At 38.5% G+C, this 18956-nt stretch overlaps 1 protein-coding gene across 12 annotated transcripts in view; it reads right to left on the minus strand.

Moving 5' to 3' along the window:
• GAS7 (growth arrest specific 7) overlaps positions 1 to 18956 on the minus strand; it is a 325321-nt gene that overhangs the window by 103957 nt on the left and 202408 nt on the right. The window lies entirely within an intron of this gene.

The raw sequence follows: 18956 nt of genomic DNA on the forward strand, positions 1-18956 counted from the left end.
AAGAAAGAAAGAAAGAAAGAAAGAAAGAAAGAAAGAAAGAAAGAAAGAAAGAAAGAAAGAAAGAAAGAAAGAAAGAAAGAAAGAAAGAAAGAAAGAAAGAAAGAAAGAAAGAAAGGAAGGAAGGAAGAAAGAAAGAAAGAAAGAAAGAAAGAAAGAAAGAAAGAAAGAAAGAAAGAAAGAAAGAAAGAAAGGAAGGAAGAGAGAGAAAGAAAGAAAGAGAGAGAGAGAAAGGAGGAAGGAAGGAAGGAAGGAAGGAAGGAAGGAAGGAAGGAAGGAAGGAAGGAAGGAAGGAAGGAAGGAAGGAAGGAAGGAAAAGAAAAAAATTTACAAAAGTCCCAGAAAGCTTATTCCAAAGACAAGCTGCCCTCTCTCATCCCTTAATCAAACACCACCAGTGAACACCAACTAAAATCTCCTTTGAAGTGTTTCGCTAGTTCCTGTGATATCCTACTTTCTGAGGTAGTTTTACTGCTGGGAATGTTTGATGTATTTCTACAACAGAAGTCCTCAAAACTTTCAGAAAAAGATTTTATTTTTCATATTTCCTAAATTTTGTGATCACTTAGCCTGAGGCTTAGGAAAATAAAATTACAAAAGCCCTAGCAGATCGAAAAGTGCAAATCTTAGTTTTATTCCTGCTCCACTTCAAAATCTTGGCAAATAGAAGGCTAATAAATTTACAATAAGACTCCTTATCCTCTCCCCTCATGTTACAGATGAGAAAACTGAGGCCCACATGGGGAAAGTGACTTGCCCAGGCTCATAACAGGTAGTAAAGTAGGAAGAGCTAGCCTTTGAACCTATTTTGTTATTCGAAATTCTCTTTTCCCACTACTGTTTCACCAGGTGAATTCATCAGTGTTTGTGGATTTCAATGATCAACTTTATGTTGATGATTCTCAAATCTACTATATTCAGTCCTAATTTCTCAGGTGATTTCCAGACTTGAATCTCCTAATGCCAACAGGATGTCTTATAGACATCTTCCACTCAACATTTTCAAAGCTCATTATCTTTCTTCCCAAACTCTCTGGTCTTCATAACTTCCTTATTATTAGAATATTGCCATCTCCCCAGTAACCTAGGCTCAAAATCTAGGTGCCATCCTTGATTCCTCACTCTCACCCTCCATCTCTTGCCAAGTTTTGTTGATTTTATCTTCATAGTATCTCTCACAGTATGCCTGTTTCTGCCTTCTGATATTGCCAACATGCTGGTGGCAGGCCCTCATCACCTCATGCCTAGATTATTGCAATAGCTTGCTGGTTGGTCTCCCCGCCACAAGTCTCTCCCTACTCCAATCCATCCTCTAATTGACTGTCAAAGGGATCTTCCTAAAGTACAGATCTAGCTATGTCACCCCCAAATCCTCCTTCAATAAGCTCTAGTTGCTCCCTATCACCTACAGGATCAAATAAAAACCTTCTACTTGACATTTAAACCCCTTCATAAGTTGTCTTCATTTCCAGTCTTCTTACACCAACCCCCCCCCAAGCCTCCCCCACCCCCAACCGAGTACTCTTCAGTACAGTGACCCTGGCCTCCCTTGCTTTTCTCATATAAGAAACCTGACTCCAAGTATTTTCACTGGCTCTCTCCCATGCCTACAATACTCTGTTTCATTTCCACTTCTTGGCTTCTTTGGTTTCTTTCAAGTTGCAGATAAAAATCTTACCTTCCACATAGAAACCTTTCCTGATCCTCTTTTAATGCTAGTGTCTTCCCTCTGTTGATTATTTCAGATTTGTTCTGTATATCAGTCAATAAACATTGTATATAGCTTGTTTATGCATAATTGTTTGTATGTTGTCATTCCCATTTTAGACTGTTAGCTTTTTGAGAGTAGGGACTGTTTTTTTCTTTGTATTCCCAGAGCTTAGCAGAGTGTCTGGAAGATAGTAGGCACTTAATGAATGACTGACCATGATTGAGATAGTAACATACTTGGAGATATACTATGTTAAAAGCTGCTTCTATCTAAGCAAATCCATCTCTGCTCAAACTTCGACTTGGGATGTTATGAGGAATATAAAAAAACTAAATGATACAGTGGACAGAGTATTGGATCTGTAGTCCTGAAGACCTGAGTTCAGATCCTGCCTCAAATACTTCCTAACTATGTGACACTATCACACAAGTAACTTAACCTCTTTCAAGCTCAGTTTCCTCATCTGTTAAAATGGTGTTTTACACTCAAAGAGCTGTTGTGAGGATCAAATGAGATAACAAAATATTAAGAACTTTGCCAAAGTACTATAAATGCTAATATCATTAAAATGGAAATCAAGACCTATGTGACTATTACTCCACTTCACAACTTCTGAGATGAAGTTGTGCCATGGGAAGACTCTAAAAACCCCATTTTCTCTTCTGGTCATAGCTATGCCACAGTAATATAAAACAAGTCTGTATCATAAATTGAGGGCCAGAATTTACTCTAGTAGGCTGATAATCTCCCTAAATGCAGCTGTAACACTGAAGTTTGGAAAGCAACCCACCTGGGTTATATGATTAGCAGCAAAAAGGCCAGTCAGATATCTTCCAATTGACCATACCACCCACACGATAGAAATTGAGGCCAATGTTAAGACAGAAATGTGTCTTGGCCTTGGTGATATCTGACTGGGTGAGATCTATTGAAAATACTAACTTCAGCAGAATTTAGGGCAGAATTTGAGTCCTTGGTCACCCTAGATATCAGTGAAGGTCCCAACTCATGAAAAGATACTTTCCTGCCCTGGAACCCTCCAGAAGAGCAGGTTTAAAATTAAAACAAAAGGATTGAGGCTTGCCAAGTAGCAGCCCCTCCCATAACCTTCCCCTCACCCCCACACCCAGTTTACATGGAAACACATTTTTCTGGAATGACAACTTCAACTCAATCTTTGGCTTCACCCACTGAAAGCAAGGGAGCCAAGCACACCCTAAAAAGGAGAGCTTTTCATAGCAATGAGATCAGAGGGGACTATTATTCTGGTCACCACCACAGCAGCCCAGAAACTCAATTTTATCCTCTTGATGGCTCCATAACATCCCCAGGTCTTTTCCAGGACTAGGAAGGGGGGGAAGCAATACATCTGGGTTATATTCTTAGCAGCAAGAAATTCCTTAACTAGTGATTTTATTTACAGGTTGAAAGATAATGACCCAGTGAAGGAGCTATCCAAAGTAGTTAATCTGAATTTCAGAGAAAGAGACAGATCAGCGAAACCTTACTCTAGAGCTGATATCCCAGGAGAAGAGCAGTTTATCTTGAAATATTCATCTGAGAATGAAGATAGTTTCCCTTTTCTTTTAATTGATCCTTTTCAGTCCAGCTATATACCCCCTTCAACCTGCCCAATGTCTGTGTCTGTTGGTCTATCTCCCTCCACCCATTCTGCTGTTCTCTCTCCCTCTGTATTTCTGAGACCTCAGGAGTGTGTCTGGGCTGGTATTTCAAGCTCTTCTTGGCATGGTCCAGCCCTATCAGTAGTAGCACACTCCCTGCCTTTCTCAATTCTATTACAGAAGCTGTTGGCTCACCCAACAGGTTGTCTTACTTCCTTCTGGGCCAAACCTCTATGGATATAGTTGCTCTGTGTAATGTGAGGGTAGGCTAGGTCCCAAGCAAATTGCTAGAATAGAAATGTCTTTTCTCACATGTCTTTGGGAGTAGTTAAGAAATATAGCTGCTACCTGAACTTCATATATGATTGTTTCAGTTTTTTACATTTTACATTTACAGTATTCTAATTATTTTATGTCTACCACCAGGCAATAAATGGCTCAATGGCCCAGATAATATCTTTTCACAGACAAAATATTGAAGGAAGCTAGATGGCTCAATGGATAGAGCACTGGGCTGAAGTCAAGAAGGTCTGAGCTCAAATCTGGCCTCAAACAGTTACTAGCTGTGTGACCCTGGGCAGTTAACTTAGCCTCTGTTTGCCTAGGAGGCAGCAAAGTGGCTCAATGAAAAGGGTGCTGGGCCTGGAGTCAGGTAGACCTGAGTTCAAATCCTGTCTCAGATACTTACTTGCTGTGTGACCCTGGTCAAGTCACTTAGCCTGTTTGCCTTAGTCCACTGGAAAAGGAAATGGCAAACCACTCTAGTATCTTTGACAAGAAAATCCCCTGGACAACATTGGTGTGAGCTACCATCATCATTGCCCCAAGGAATACTGACCTGGGAATCTGGAAATGTTGGTGTTAGTTCCTGCTCTTCCCTAACTAGGCATATGACCTTACTTTTCTAGACTCTTTCTTCATCTGTCAGCCAGGAGACTGTGGCAGTGAATAACTGTTCTTCTGTAACCACCCATACACGTATGCTACACAATGGGAAAATTAGTCTACATTTTATGGAGAACTGTAAGTTTTCAAAGAGTTTTGTGTGAACTCTCATTTGACACAGTATCTTTGTGAGATGGGTGACATATTTGGTTTGATTATACCTATAATTCCATTGATATGGGCAATTCCTTAAAAAGTTAAGTTACATATATCCCTAAAATTTACTCACCAATATTAACTCTCAGGGGAAAAAGTAGAAACTAGGGTTCTGCCTAACAAGCAGGAACGATGGAGGGAGGATTGCTGGCCAGCTCTGTAAGGACCTCTCAAAGTATGTTTCAGGTATATCAGTAAATCTGTGTCATGGTTTTGGTGTAGTTATACCCAATACATGACATATTAGTCAAAAAACTTTCTGATTCTCCATTAGAAGAAGCAGTATATTATACTGCAAGGATCCCAGAAGTCTGACTCAAGCTTGAATCAAGATCTTGATTTGATGCTGTCTTGGACACTTACTAGCTGTGTGTGGCTTTGGCTAGGCCAATCCCTTTTAAGTCTCAATTCTTCAAACTATAAAGTAAACCTAATAAATATCTGCCTTACCAATCTGACTGGGGCAGCAAGGTACCCCCTAGATAGACAGTACTGGGCCTGGAATCAGGAAGACTCATCTTTCCAAGTTCGAATTTGGCCCCAGACATTTGCTAGCTATGTGACCCTGGGTAAGTCACTTAACCTTGTTTTCCTCAGTTTCCTCATCTGTAAAATGAGCTGGAGAAAAAAATGGCAAAGCACTTCAGTATCTTTGCCAAGAAAACTCCAAATGGGGCTTTTCAACAGAACAACAACAATACCAATCCGACAAGATGTCTGTGAGGTTCAAAGAAGTTTGTATGAGAAGATGTTCTTTGTAAACTATAAAGCATTATCCATCCATCTAGCTAGCTAGCTAGCTATATACAAGCTATTGTTCTCCACTAAAACCTAATTCAGGTGCCTCATCATAGCACACAGGTGCCTCTTGATTATGCCCATCACGTACAGCTTTGAGTATAAGCCTCGAGAAAGTTTATCCTCTGAAGACCAAATGAGTCAAGCCCAGAGAGGATCAGCTTAGGTAACTCCAGAGAGGACCAGCCTAGGGAAACCCAGAGTTTCATCACTAGAAGTTTGGCCACTGGATAAGAGAAGCAGAACTTGATCTCAGGCCTTCCTGACTAGGACCAGAGCTCCAGCCACATCTACAATCATTGTTATTGCTGCTGCCATTGTTGCCGCTGCTCTGCTGCTACTATTACTACCATTACTGCAGCTTCAGGTTTCACCCCATCAACTTGTTCTCTGCTAGGTTCTTCCCCCCCTCCCAAATTTAATTTCTTCATAGATAACTTAAATAAATGAATAAAATAAAATATTAGTTGAATCTCTTCATCTTTATAATTTTCTCTGGACACAGGACCATGATGGGACCTAATCTGGAGCTAAATACTCCCTGAATACCAATATAAACAAACCACAATGCTGTATCCTAGGGTAGCAGTGGAAATAAAAGGGCTAATCTTCCCTGGAAAGGCTTATTGGGCTGCCATGCTAGTCTTGTCCCTCCTCATTTTCAGATAGGGCACTTTTTATATATGAAAAAATAATTCTTGGGGTAAGGGTCTTGCCTAGAGTAACACAAGTAGTAAGTAGTGGGATAAGACTTAAGCCAGGTCCAATGACACCAAATCCAGTAATTCTGAATCCTAAAATACTACCTACCCCAGGAAAATCAGAAGTTATCTTTTACTAAAATAACTGTCAATACAATAAAATGGCTAAATAATAATTACTATTCTAAATAATACCTCTTTCTTTACCTTCAGCCAGTTCCTGAAACCTGCTAGCCTTAAAGAAAGTCTCTAGTAATTAATTCCATTTTCAAAACAGCTTTAACAGCATAGAAATAAATCCTGTTATCACAAACCCTGATAAAATTTAATTAATTGCTTTGAACTTGATAAAGCAAGCAGAAAAAAATAATTAGCATTTTCAGAAAATGAGTAATGAAGGCTATCTTATGATATCTCTAGCTCTTATGCAAATTAACTTGGTGGGCTCTAAGTGATGTAAACGTGAACCTGAACCTTCCAGAATATCTCCTTTTTTGCTTTCCTCCCCTTTTAAAGATGCAAAAAAAAAAATGATAAATAGTTTACCACATGTTATTTTAGACACCTTATCCCATCTCTTCTATATGCTACCTGTGTGACTTAAGAAAAGTAACTCAAGTTTGACAGGCCTTGATTTCTTTGTAAAATAGGGGAGAAATGGGGAACTGGACTGGATGACCTCTGAAGGCCTTTCCAACTCAAAATGTATTATTCTATGATCTCATTTAATCTACAAAATCCTGTGAGATGGGGAAGAGAAGTATGTATAGATGAAAAGAATAAGGACTGACTTGTTATAGTGGAAGAACCTGGACCCATAGACACAGACACAAACATAAAGATAATGATAGTTTTTTTTAGTTGATTTTCTAGGACTCTCTAAGTACACCACCATATCATCTGCAAAGAGTGATAGCTTTGTTTCCTCATGGCCTATTTCTAATTCCTTCAATTTCTTTTTCTCCTCTTATTGCTAGAGCTAACATTGTACACAGTAACAGCAACATTGTGCGATGACCAGCTTTGATAGACTTAGCTCTTCTTGGCAATACAATGATCTAAGACAATTCCAAAAGTCTCATGATGGAAAATGCTGTCCACATCTAAAGAAAGGTGAAAACAATAGTCTGAATGCAGATGGAAGCATTCTATTTTCTCTCTTTTTTTTTTTCTCATGGCTTTCCCCTTCTGTTTCTTCTTTCACAACACGACTAATGTGGAAATATGTTTAATATGACTGTACATGTATAACCTATATCAGATTGCTGGTCATCTTAGGGAGAGAGGGAAGGAGAAGAAACCTTGGAATTCAAAATCTTATAAAAGTGAATGCTGAAAACTATTTTTACATGTAATTGGAAAAAATAAAATACGACTAAGTGAGGGGAAAGATAAAGATAGTAACTCACATTTATTTATTACTTTGAATTATGGAAAGCAGTCTTCTGGGGAAACAAATCCAACAAGTTGTGCTATTATTAGTAAGACAAGTAATATTACCACCATTTTGTAGATGAGTAAACAAGAATCTTAGATAACTAAAATGACATGCTCTGGGAAAGTACTAGCCTGCAGATAAACAAACAGAATCCCCTAGTTCAGTGATGTGAATTTCAAGAGGGGAAAATATGTAGGAAAACTTGAGTTTCTTGAGTCCTGTCTCTGATACTGTGTGACCATGGATAAGATATAATGTCTCTGTCATAAGAAATTATCTTATAGATAAGAGAAAGAAACCTCCCTCAAACAGTTAATTTAACATCCCTGGGCCTCAGTTTCCCTCATCAGTAAAATGAAGGAGATTGAATTAAATAGCCTCTGAAGTCTTATCCAGTCCTAAACATATGATCCTATGATTAGAACAAATAATAATGATGATAAAAGTTGCCAGATAAGGACCTAGCTACATGAAATCCAATGGTTTGTTACACAACCATTTATTTGATAAATGAAAATGTTATAAAATATCTTTGCTGGTTTTTCCCTCCAGGAAATAGTTCTTTTTTTCCAAACCTCCTTTTTTACTTTTTAGAATTATGGGTCATCATACTGGGCTAGTGGTTTAAATAAAAACAACACAAAAAGCACAAAATTATTATAAATGTGATTGAGTATTGTTGTTGTTATTCACAACAATCACCATCATAATAAGATTCATTAAGCTACAGGCCACTTTAATATTTCTGAGCTATGGGTGCTTCAATTAGTTAATAAGAGAAGGGCTTTGATCATTTTGCTCTCTGTATAAAAAGCCTGCAGGTATTTACCAGAGAGTTGGCCCTCTTTGGCATTTGCTTGGGATTACTTCTGTAAGCAGGGCTTTGCCCTGTCTAGGTAACCATGACCTAAAATGGAGACATTCTGAATTTCTCTACCATGTGGGCTGGAGAAGCCTCCTCAGCTGCACAGGGAAACAGGGGATGTCATATGAGATAGCCTCTATTTTTTTCTTCCATGGTGTCCAGAGAAGATGAAGACCATATTCATTCATAGCAGGAACACCATGAACTAAATGCATAGGGGACCTTCACCCCTCTCTTTTTTAACCTGTGGTCTTAAGAACTGGGTTTGGGGATTTTGTTTTGGTCTGTTTTGTTTATCTGTTTCAGTTCTAGGTAGAGGTAGTGAATTGGGCTATGGAAATCTTGGAGGCTGCCAGATTTTCAGCCAACTAACCTGAGCACAGGAGAAGTCAGGGTTAGAGAGATTTGGGTCCAAGGGAGGTTTTGGGTTTGGAATTTGATTGGACTGTGCTATATAAGAACTGAACTAAACTGCGACGAGTTGGGGTGTGTGTGCATGTGTGTGTGCATATGTGTGTGTGTGTGTGTGTGTGTGTGGAGGGTATAAGGTGGATTGTGCTCTGAGGTATTAGGGGAATGTTTATACATTTGAATTAATTTTTTTAGCTTTATAATTGTTAATCTGACTGTTCAATGGTCAAATGGAACTAAGGTTCCGGGTACCCCTAAAATTGGAAAACACCATTGGTGGGGGCTGGATCTAATGGCAGAGAGATGAGTCAACCCTCTCTTCCCCATTCCCATTACCTCCAGCAAACACCCTTAAGGATAATAGAAAATCCTGAGGCTGGGGGAAATATAGTTCATCTCACTTTCAGGCAATGTGGGCCAGAGTACACACTGCTGACAAGCATTACATATCTACTATGTGGCAGGTACCATGCTACGTAGTGAGGATACAAAGTGAGGCAAAAAGACTCTTAAAGACCTCATAGTCATTAGAAGACTATGAGGAGATGGGGAAACAACACATAAAATAACTATGTGCAACTAAGAGCTATGTAGTACCTTTGTACCTATGTAGTTTGGAAATAACCATCACAGGAAAGTACTAGCATTAAGGGGGATCAGGAAAGGTTTCCTGCAGAAGTTGAGACTTTAACTGAGCCTTAACGAAAGCCAGAAAAGTCAAAAGATAGAGATGAGGAAAGAGAATTTTAGAATTCAAGGGGGATAGACAGTAAAAATGGCAAGAATCTTAAGGCAAAATGTCTTTTGGGAAGAACAAGAAGGAAGTGAGTTTCACTGGATAAAAGAGTACTGGAGGGGATGTGATATGTCCCCCTTTGAATGTGAAAAAATGGTTTTATTATTATTCCAAAATAATTGATTTCTATATATATTAGAATTGACCACCCTATAAGTAATTACAATTTATTATTACAAATGGATTTATCTATGTTTTCAATTTTTCTTTTCAGTCCTGCCTAACTATTTAGAGGGTCGGTATTCAAAATGCTAGTAATTTACTGCCAGGAAAGACATAGATGAAGGGCAGAAGACTAAAAACCTGGATGGAGGAAAAAAAATTTTATGGGAATAGCTGATCAAATTTGCCCCCATTTCTAATGGAAAAAAAAGCAATATCATATAGCATTGTAACAGCAGAAGTGAACAGAAGGGTAAGAGCTAAACAAACAGGAGCTTTAGCCAAACAACTGCTGTATTGGAGGTAGTAGACAGGAGATAAAAAGCTAAGGGGATTTAGCATTGAATTTATGAAGCTAATATGAGGGTACAGAAGCAGACAGGCATGCTAAGTTTGGTATTGACTATGATGAATTTGAAGCGACAAGAGGACATCCAAGTGAAAACATCTAGTAGTCAGGAATGCTTATTTAAGGATGGAGAACAGGTGAGAGGTCAAGACTGCAGAAGTGGAACTTGGAAGTCATAATAACAGTCATATTAATAATCATATTTCATTACATTTATAAGTAATCTGTTTACTGAGAAGTATTTTCACACTCTCTCCTTTAATCTTCACAACTCTCTGATGGAGGTAGAGTAGGCATTTTTATTATTCCCATTTTATAGAGAAGACAGAGAAATTGAAGTTGTTTTCTTAAAATTTAACAGCAAAAAGATGCCAGAGCTGAGAATCAGTTATGGGCCATGGATCAAATATGGACCTGACATACCAAAGCTGTTGTTTTTGTTACTATACTATTTATAATGAAGTGATAATTGTATCCACAAAAATTGGGTGAGTTCTTTGAGGTAGAAGATATTCAGAGGAACAGACATACAGGTAGAAAGAAAAGTAAGCAATCAATCAAGAAACATCTATTAAATACCTATTAGTACTACTATTGGGGGGGAGGGGCAATTGGGGTTAAGTGACTTGCCCAAGGTCACATGGCTAGTTTTTGTGTTAAGTGTCTGAGGCCACATTTGAACTAAGGTCCTCCTGACTCCAGGGCCAGTGCTCTATTCACTGTGCCACCTAGCTCCCCTATTAGTACTACTATTACAATACAAATTATTGTGCAAGGGGGTAGGTATGTGAAGACCAAAAGAAAAAAAAGTCCCTCCCTTTAAGAAGCTTGCTTTCTATAGTGGAAGGCAGTGTATATGTGTATAAGTAGATGTACATATTCTAATACATATTCGTATTTAAGAATCTACAAAATGAATATGAGATCAATACAAGGGAATTTGGTGGTGGTGGTGGGATACATGGGAGATAATGCTTGAGCTGAGCTTGGAAGGAAGCTAACTAAGGAGTCTATGAGGTGGAAGTGACTTGGGAGTTCATTCCATGCATGAGGGACAACCTGTGCTACGGCATGGGAAATGCAGATAAAATATCATATATGAGGAACAATAACTGGGCCAGTCTAGCTGGATTGTAAAGTATTGAAAAGGTAGGGTAGGCAAAGATTGTAAAGGGCTATAAAAGCCAAACAGGAGTTTGTATGGGCAATGGGAATTATTGGGGTTTATTTAATTCTTACAACAACTCTAGAAGGTAAGTATTATTATTATCCCCATTTTGCAGTTAGGGAAACTGAGGCAGGTGGCAGTTAAGTGAGTTGCCCAAGGTCATACAATTAGTAAGTGCCTGAGGCCACATTTTAATTCAGATTTTTCTGAGCCTTATCCATTGTATCACCTAGCCACCACTGGCCATGTGACTAAATATCAACTAGGTAGCTAGAGATTCAGTATTAGAACTCAGGAGAAAGACTAGCACTAAATATATAGATCTCTTTTTTCTTTTTTGATTTTAAAGAATACTATTTATTACATGGGATGACTCTATGGGATAGGGAGGGATGCTCAAAAAAACTATGATGATATAAATAAACAAGATATCAATAAAAACCCTTTTTTTTTAAAAAAAAAAAAAAGGAAAGGGCATTAGATTTGGCTATTAAGAAGAGATCACTGGGGATTTTGAAAAGATGGATGAAATTGGAGGCCAGACTGCAGAGTTGAGAAATAAGTAAGAGTAGAAGTTGAAACATAAAATGCAGACAGTTTTTTTCCCTAACGGCTTGTCTGAAAAAAGTAAAAGAGATACAGGATGACAACTTGAGAAGATTATAGAGTGTAGTGATTTTTTTTTTTTGAGATAGGGAGACTTGGGAGTGTTTGTGGGCAGCAGAGAAGGATGTAGTAGATAGGGAGAGACTGAAGAGTGAAGGGACAATTTGCTGGAGAATGGGAAAGGGGAATAAGATTGAAGGTACAGGTACAGAGCTTTGGTCATGGTAAAGAGAATGATTACCTCTTCATCAGAGATTGAAGTAAAGGAGAGAATGGGGGATTGTGTCAAAGGGCTTTGAAACATAGGAGAAAGGGAATCCACTTTGCTCTTCTAGAAGTCAAAGAAGAAGAAAATTTCAAGGATGGGACAATTGACAGTGTCTAATATAGCAGAGATTCCAAAGTAAAAGATGTATGAGAAAAGGACATTGGATTTGGCAACAACGAGACCACTGGTAATTAGAACAGAATTGAGTGCTGCAAAATACCAAAAATGGTTAAGGAAGAAATAGATAATGAGCAAAAAGAAAATGTAGATTTAGAATAGATTTATTCTGGAAGAGTGACCAATGACAGAAAAGAAACAGGATCACTCTATTTTCCAATACAGAGTAAATATCCTATGTTTCTACCAGTGTCTTTTCTTCCTTCAATCACAAAACACTTCTATTATCTCTTCTGTGTCATAAGCCAACATATCAGGAGCTAGAGAGGACCTCAAAAATTACCTAATTTTATTCCCTTGATTTTATAGACGGAAAAACTGAGGGCTATAAGCAGTTAACAATACCAACATTTTACTGAGCTTTCCCAGAGTATTCTACTCACTTTGGCTCTCTTTAGAATGAAATTTGCAGAATCATGTTATGGTATTAGACAAAGATAACAATGCAGACAACACAATACAAATGAAAAACTTAAAAGCTAATGCAGCCTTCTCTTCCATTGGTACACGAACATATACACTAACCTCCCACCAGAGACATTTCAAGTGTCTTATGAATGACTAAAGTTTTGCTTCCTTATATATGGAAGGGTTAAAATGCAATAGATTGGGGCGGCCAGGTGGCTCAGCAAGTAAGAGCACCAGCTCCAGTGTCGGGATGACCTGGGGATCAAATCCGGGCTCAGATACTTAGCACCACACCCAGAAATAATAACTGGCCGTGTAACCTTGAGCAAGTTACTTAACCCCGATTGCTTTAAAAAAAAATGCAATAGATTAATAGGAAGGAACCTTACAAAGGATCTCAGATGAACAACAATGGGGGAACTGGGCTTACAGGGGGAGAAATGATTCAAAGGTGGAAAGGTAAACAACAACACAGCAGAGGGGTCAAACTTCCAACCAGTGGGAGCAAAATACCCAAGTGAGTTCTAACCTCAATTAAAATGTAATTGGGAAATGTTTAATGAGGTAAATAAAAACACAATATAAAAAAGATAATGTTAATTTGTGGTTTTCTAAGTCAATATGCATGCAGAGTCATTTCTGTTTGAGTTTGACATCATTGGTTAACAGTGTCTATCAAACAGTAAGTGTTAAATATGTGTGCTATGTGATTAATTGATTGAAGTCCTATAAAGGTATACATACAACACATACATGCATGCCACGGAATGAAAAACACCAGTTCTTTAAACATTAGACCAAACAACATCAAAAAGTTCAATAAGTTTTTAAAACATCAATGCTAAAAGGGAGCCTTGAGATGCTTTAGTCCAAGGCCCTTATTTCACTTGTGAGGACATGGACACAATGTCCATCAATACGTTTGACAAAATCTCTCATAAAATCCTTTGGTGCAAAATGGAGAGACATTCACTCAATAATATTAGAATTAGAGCAAGAGCTGCTTAAATGATATTACCCCCAAAGCGGTCAAGACACTAGTTAATCAAAAAGCATTTATTGAGTGCCTCCTACAGGCCAGGCACTCTGTTGAGCACTAGAGATTTCAAAGACAAAAGTAAAACCACTATTATTTTACAAGTAGCTTACATTAAAATTGGGGAGATAAGATAAAAACAGATAAAAAAAAACAACCCCAAAATATATTTGGCCCACATCAACGTGGAGCAAGTTCTCTAATTGAGGGGTCTAGTGACCTACCTTTGCTCCTGAACTATTCAGCATTTTTATCAAAGACTTTAATGTAAACACAGAGGGTATGGCTGTCAAAGTTGAAGATGATACAAAGGTGGTAGGGATAAACAGGGTCAGGATTCAAAAAGATCTTGACAGGCTAAAATCAGTCAATTAATAACCAATCAACAAGTATTTCTTAACTATCTAATATGTGCCAGGCATTATAGTAGATTCTGGAGATACAATTTTTTAAAAAGAAAACAATATCTACACTCAAGGGACTTACGTTGTACAGGAGACAAGTATGCAAATATACACAGAACAAATATAACCACAACAAATAAATATGAAATACTTGAATACAATGTAAATTGAGAGGAAGGGTGCCAGCACTTGGGGAAAATCAGAAAGACTTCATGCAAATGATGATACTTGAACTGCATCTCAAGGAAAGAGAGGGATTCTATGAGGTAGAGAAGAGAAAGATTTGAATTCCAGGCATGGGGGATGGCCAATGCACAAACAACAATGAAGGGCCAAAACTGAGGAAGTTGAAATTCAATAGGATGAATTAGCATGGTATAATAGATAGAGAGAGCTGTCCTGGAAGTCAGAGAAGATCTTTGTTATAAGATTCTGGCTCTGATGGAAACCAGCAAATTATTTAACATTACAGTGTCATAGACCACTCTAAAATGCTAAGTTCAAGAGCTGTATTGTCAAGAGGAGTTTCTTTTCATAAATGAAATAAGAGGACTGTACAAAAATATGAGTGTGCAATTCTGTATTTGGTTTTGCTCTATTATTATTATTATTTGCTCTATTATATCTATTGCTCTATATTGGGGTTTAACAATCAACTTCATAAGTACAGGATATAGCAAGTGTGGCTCATATAATAGTTCTTATGAAAAAGACCTAAGGGTTTCTGTGTACTGAAAAGTCCCCACGAGACAAAGCAGACAAAAAAACAAACTTCGGTTATCCTATGTGAGGATAACTGTGAGGAGGCATGTTGTCTATAGCAAGGTACGACAGAGTCCCAGTGCACTCTGCCCTGGTGATAGCATTGTTATGTTTCATTCTAAGCACCACAGCTTAGAACAGACAGAAAGTTCAGAAGAAGACCAGGACAATGAGAGGATTGGGGACGGTGTCATATGAGGGCCATTTAAAAAACTGAGGATGAAAAATACCTGGAAAGGAAAGATTTGGTAGTGCTTTAAATACGTGAAAACAACTTGAATGTAGAAAAAGGACTGGATTTGTTCTTGGGCCCAAAAGGCAAAACTGGAGACAAGGACGGAAGGTACAAAGAGGTGGGCTTGATAGAAGGAAAAGCTGCCCAATTTAAGAGCTGTCTAAGAGCCATTTGCTTAGGAGATAATGGCTGCCTTTTAACTGAAAGTCTTTCAGCAGAGGCTGATCATTTGCCAGTGATATTGAGGGAATTCTTTTTCAGGTATGGGAGAGACTATGTGGTTTTTGAGATTCCTTCCAACTCTGAGATTGTGTGAAGCCCTAAGAGACAAAGTAAATTCTTTCAAAGTCACATAGCTAGTTGATGACAGAACAAGAACTTCCTGGCTGCTGCTTCCATATTTTTTCCATTTATCTTAGAATCCTTGAATCTTGTGACTTGAAAGAACCTCAAAGGTCCCAGAAAATGATCAATTATCCATGCCTTTGCTTGAAGACCTGAAGGGATGAGAGAATTGTGAAAAAGCCCAATCCATTTTCAGACAGCTCTAACAGGCGTTCAGTAAGTATTTTTTAATATCTTATTTATTTATTTGGAGGGGGAAGTCAGGGCAATTGGGGTTAAGTGACTCACCCAAGCTCACATGGCTAGTTTTTGTGTTAAGTGTCTGAGGTCACATTTGAACTCAGGTCCTCCTAAATCCAGGGCCAGTGCTCTATTCACTGCACCACCTAGCCACCCCTCAGTAAGTATTTATTAAGCAAAATGCTGTGCCAGGCACTAGGGATTCAAAGACAAAAAGGAAACTGTTTCTGACCTCAAGAAGCCTATATTATATTGGGTGAAATAACATACGCAGAAAAGTAAACACAAAATATGTGCAAAATAAATCCTAAGTCATTTGGGGGAGGCATTAACAATTGGGGGAACCAGGAAAGACTTCCTCATTCTGTGACAGGTACACTGACTCTCTATATGATGGGACGCAGCGTAGAACAAGTGGGAAGAGAGCTGATTTAGAGTCAGAGGAGCTAAAGTAATAAACTCCTTTGTCTTCTAGCCTGTGACCTTCAGCGAGTTACTCAACTTTCCTGGGCCTGGGTTTCCTCAACTGTACAACCAATGGGCTGACTTCGTGACTTTAAAGGTCCATCTCTAAGTCTATGATCCTGTGACAGGGAAGTAGGGTTTGTTTTCTTTCATGATAGATTATATAGCTGCACTCTTTAAAAAAAAGGGAGAAAAAGCCTTGCCTTGGTGTGGAGTGCGTATTTTGTATTCAATGTCACCTTTCTGAAAAGCTTAAGGTGCTCATTAATTGTTATTTCTTGGCAGCCCTAATCTGTCCATATAATGCTTTTCACTAGGAAGTGGAACTTTCCATTTATAAATAATACTCTAAATGATTGTGAGTGTTGATTTTCACAAAGCTGTGGAAATGAAAGAGCCTAAGTTATTTTGGACTATGGAAATAAATCCTAATTTCACTAGAGCACTGTAACAAAAGAAGAGACCAGACTGATGAATTCCGAAAGACAGCCAGTGCACCCGTCAACCAGATTCCAACACAGAGGCATCATGTTGCTCTTGCGGCACACATCAAGCATCTCTATCAAAACATCATTTACTTACAAGGCTGGGAAGAAATTCTGGGCAAGAAAGCTATTCTGGATCTTAAAGGACATTCACAGCATTTGGGGGCATTTGGGATGAGGAGGGGGAAAAAACTAGCCTTGTATGATTGAAAGGGGATAACAGCAGAAGATCAGAAGCATGTGGTTATTAAATATCTTCCAGCAAATAGTGAAGCATGAAGCAGTGAAAGGAGACTCATGTGACCTTCATCCTATTCCTGGTTTTTTCCAATAAGCTGTCTGACTTTGGGCAAGTAACTTCACTTTTCAGGACCTGTTTTCTTGGCTGTAAAAAATAGCCACTGGACTTGAATCTCTAGGGTCCCTTCCAGCTCGACATTTTGTGATTCATTGATTCACGTGCCTGATGTTCTTTGAGCCAGTGTTGTCTACTTGAAGGAATGCTAAACATTCCCCCCCCCCCTTGGATCATAGGATTTTGAATTAGAAAGGACCTTGGAGATCATAAGGTTCTCCCCCTCCTTCTATAGATAAACTGAGGTCCAAAGAGAAGACTGTGACTTGTTCAAAGCCACACAGGTATTAAGTATCAAAACAGGTCTTCTTGACTTCAAACACAATTCTTTACTACCACTAAGTCCCTTCCATTTTAGCCAATATGTATGGTGAAGTGAAGGTCTGGATATCTGTGGGACATCTGGATTGCTGCTGATGGATGATTTGGTGCATATGTTTGTGTAATAATGGGAGAGAGAGCTCCACAATCTTGAAATGGTACCATATTTATTTCGTGGAGGAGGAAGGTTAGATCTTAATTTTTTACATCACCTTCATTTCTGAATGTAATCTCTTCTCTCTCCCTTACTAAGACCATTCTAATGTATGTAAATATGTAATAAATATGTAATAAAATGGTCTCATTTCTCCTGGATTGCTGTATGTGGCATATTATTATAATGAAGGGTTATGCTGAACATTAATATGAGCTGCTCTTTTCCTGGGTGTTTCTACCTCAAAGTCCCTGAGAGTTCAGGCAGAGTTACGAAAAAACTTATTATCAGAACCTCTGTCTGCCAAACTGTTCAAGAAGAAGAATACTGCATTGTACTTGACAGATAAGGGTATAGAAGAGCTGACTTAAATGGAGTTCATTCTATGAAAGCAAAAAAGAAATAGACAAGGAATTGAAACTTTTCCTCTTTAGCTGAAGAAGACAGCTGCAAAGCTTAGCACAAAAAAGAGACATAGGAAAAAATCTTGAAAACTATTTATAAAGATGATCTTACTGTTCTCTATATGCAGAGCTGTCTTGAGGAGGTGGGAGGTCCGATCATATCTTTTCTCCTCTAACACTTTTATATGGCAGAAATCAAGTGAAAATGAACACCAAGGGGTGCTATAATGAGCAGAAAAGCTGCAGAACAGTGACTTGAGTGGGGTACAAAGAAAATGTAGGGGAAAGTGGCACAGTGATCCACCTGCTTTTCCTTGTTGATGATAGCGGAATTTGTGGGTTGATTTATGCATTTAAACTTCCATTCCATCTCACTTTCTGTTCTAGTTACCTCTCCCAACTTCATGCCATTGTACAGGCCATCCCCAATGCACAGAATGCCCTGCCTTTTAACCTCTACTTAATAGAAACCCTAGTTTCCATGAAAGCTCACCTCAAGGACTATAATCAATATGAGGTGTTTCCTGATCCCCCTCACTGCTAGTGTTTCCCCAAATTATTTTTTATATATTGAGTATTTTTATGTACGCATTGTTTTGCTGATAGAATGTTAAGGCCGTGAGGGCAGGTTCCATTTAATTTATGTCTTTGTTCTGTGGCAAGTACAATGCCCAGCACATAGTAGTCTTAATAAATACTTGCTGAGCAAAAAACTAATAATTAATTACTAGTAATAAATTACTAATGCCAAGCAATAAATCACACCCCTCCAACCCCCACCCCCACCCTACCCTTGTCACCACTAACAAACTAGTTACAGCAGGTAAGAAATATTTACAAGGCTAAGCCAATTCACTTTATACACAGGGATCCTGCTATTACCTCGCATTCTAAGTCAGTGTCTGCAGTACATACTGTGTCACAACTTTCTATTTACTGTCCATGTGCATACTGGTGGATAGAAAGAAAACTAGAAGGGACAGCTAGTGGCGCAGTGAATAGAGCACTGGCCCTGGGGTCAGGAGTACCTGAGTTCAAATCCAGTCACAGACACTTGACACACTTACTAGCCATGTGACTTTGGGTAAGTCACTTATTAACTCCAATTGCCCTCTAAAAAGAAGAAAGAAAGAAAGAAAGAAAGAAAGAAAGAAAGAAAGAAAGAAAGAAAG

Source organism: Petaurus breviceps, unplaced genomic scaffold (genome assembly GCF_028583685.1).
Source record: "Petaurus breviceps papuanus isolate PSGF00001 unplaced genomic scaffold, PetGlider_PUasm1.0 90925, whole genome shotgun sequence".
Classification (NCBI taxonomy): domain Eukaryota; kingdom Metazoa; phylum Chordata; class Mammalia; order Diprotodontia; family Petauridae; genus Petaurus; species Petaurus breviceps.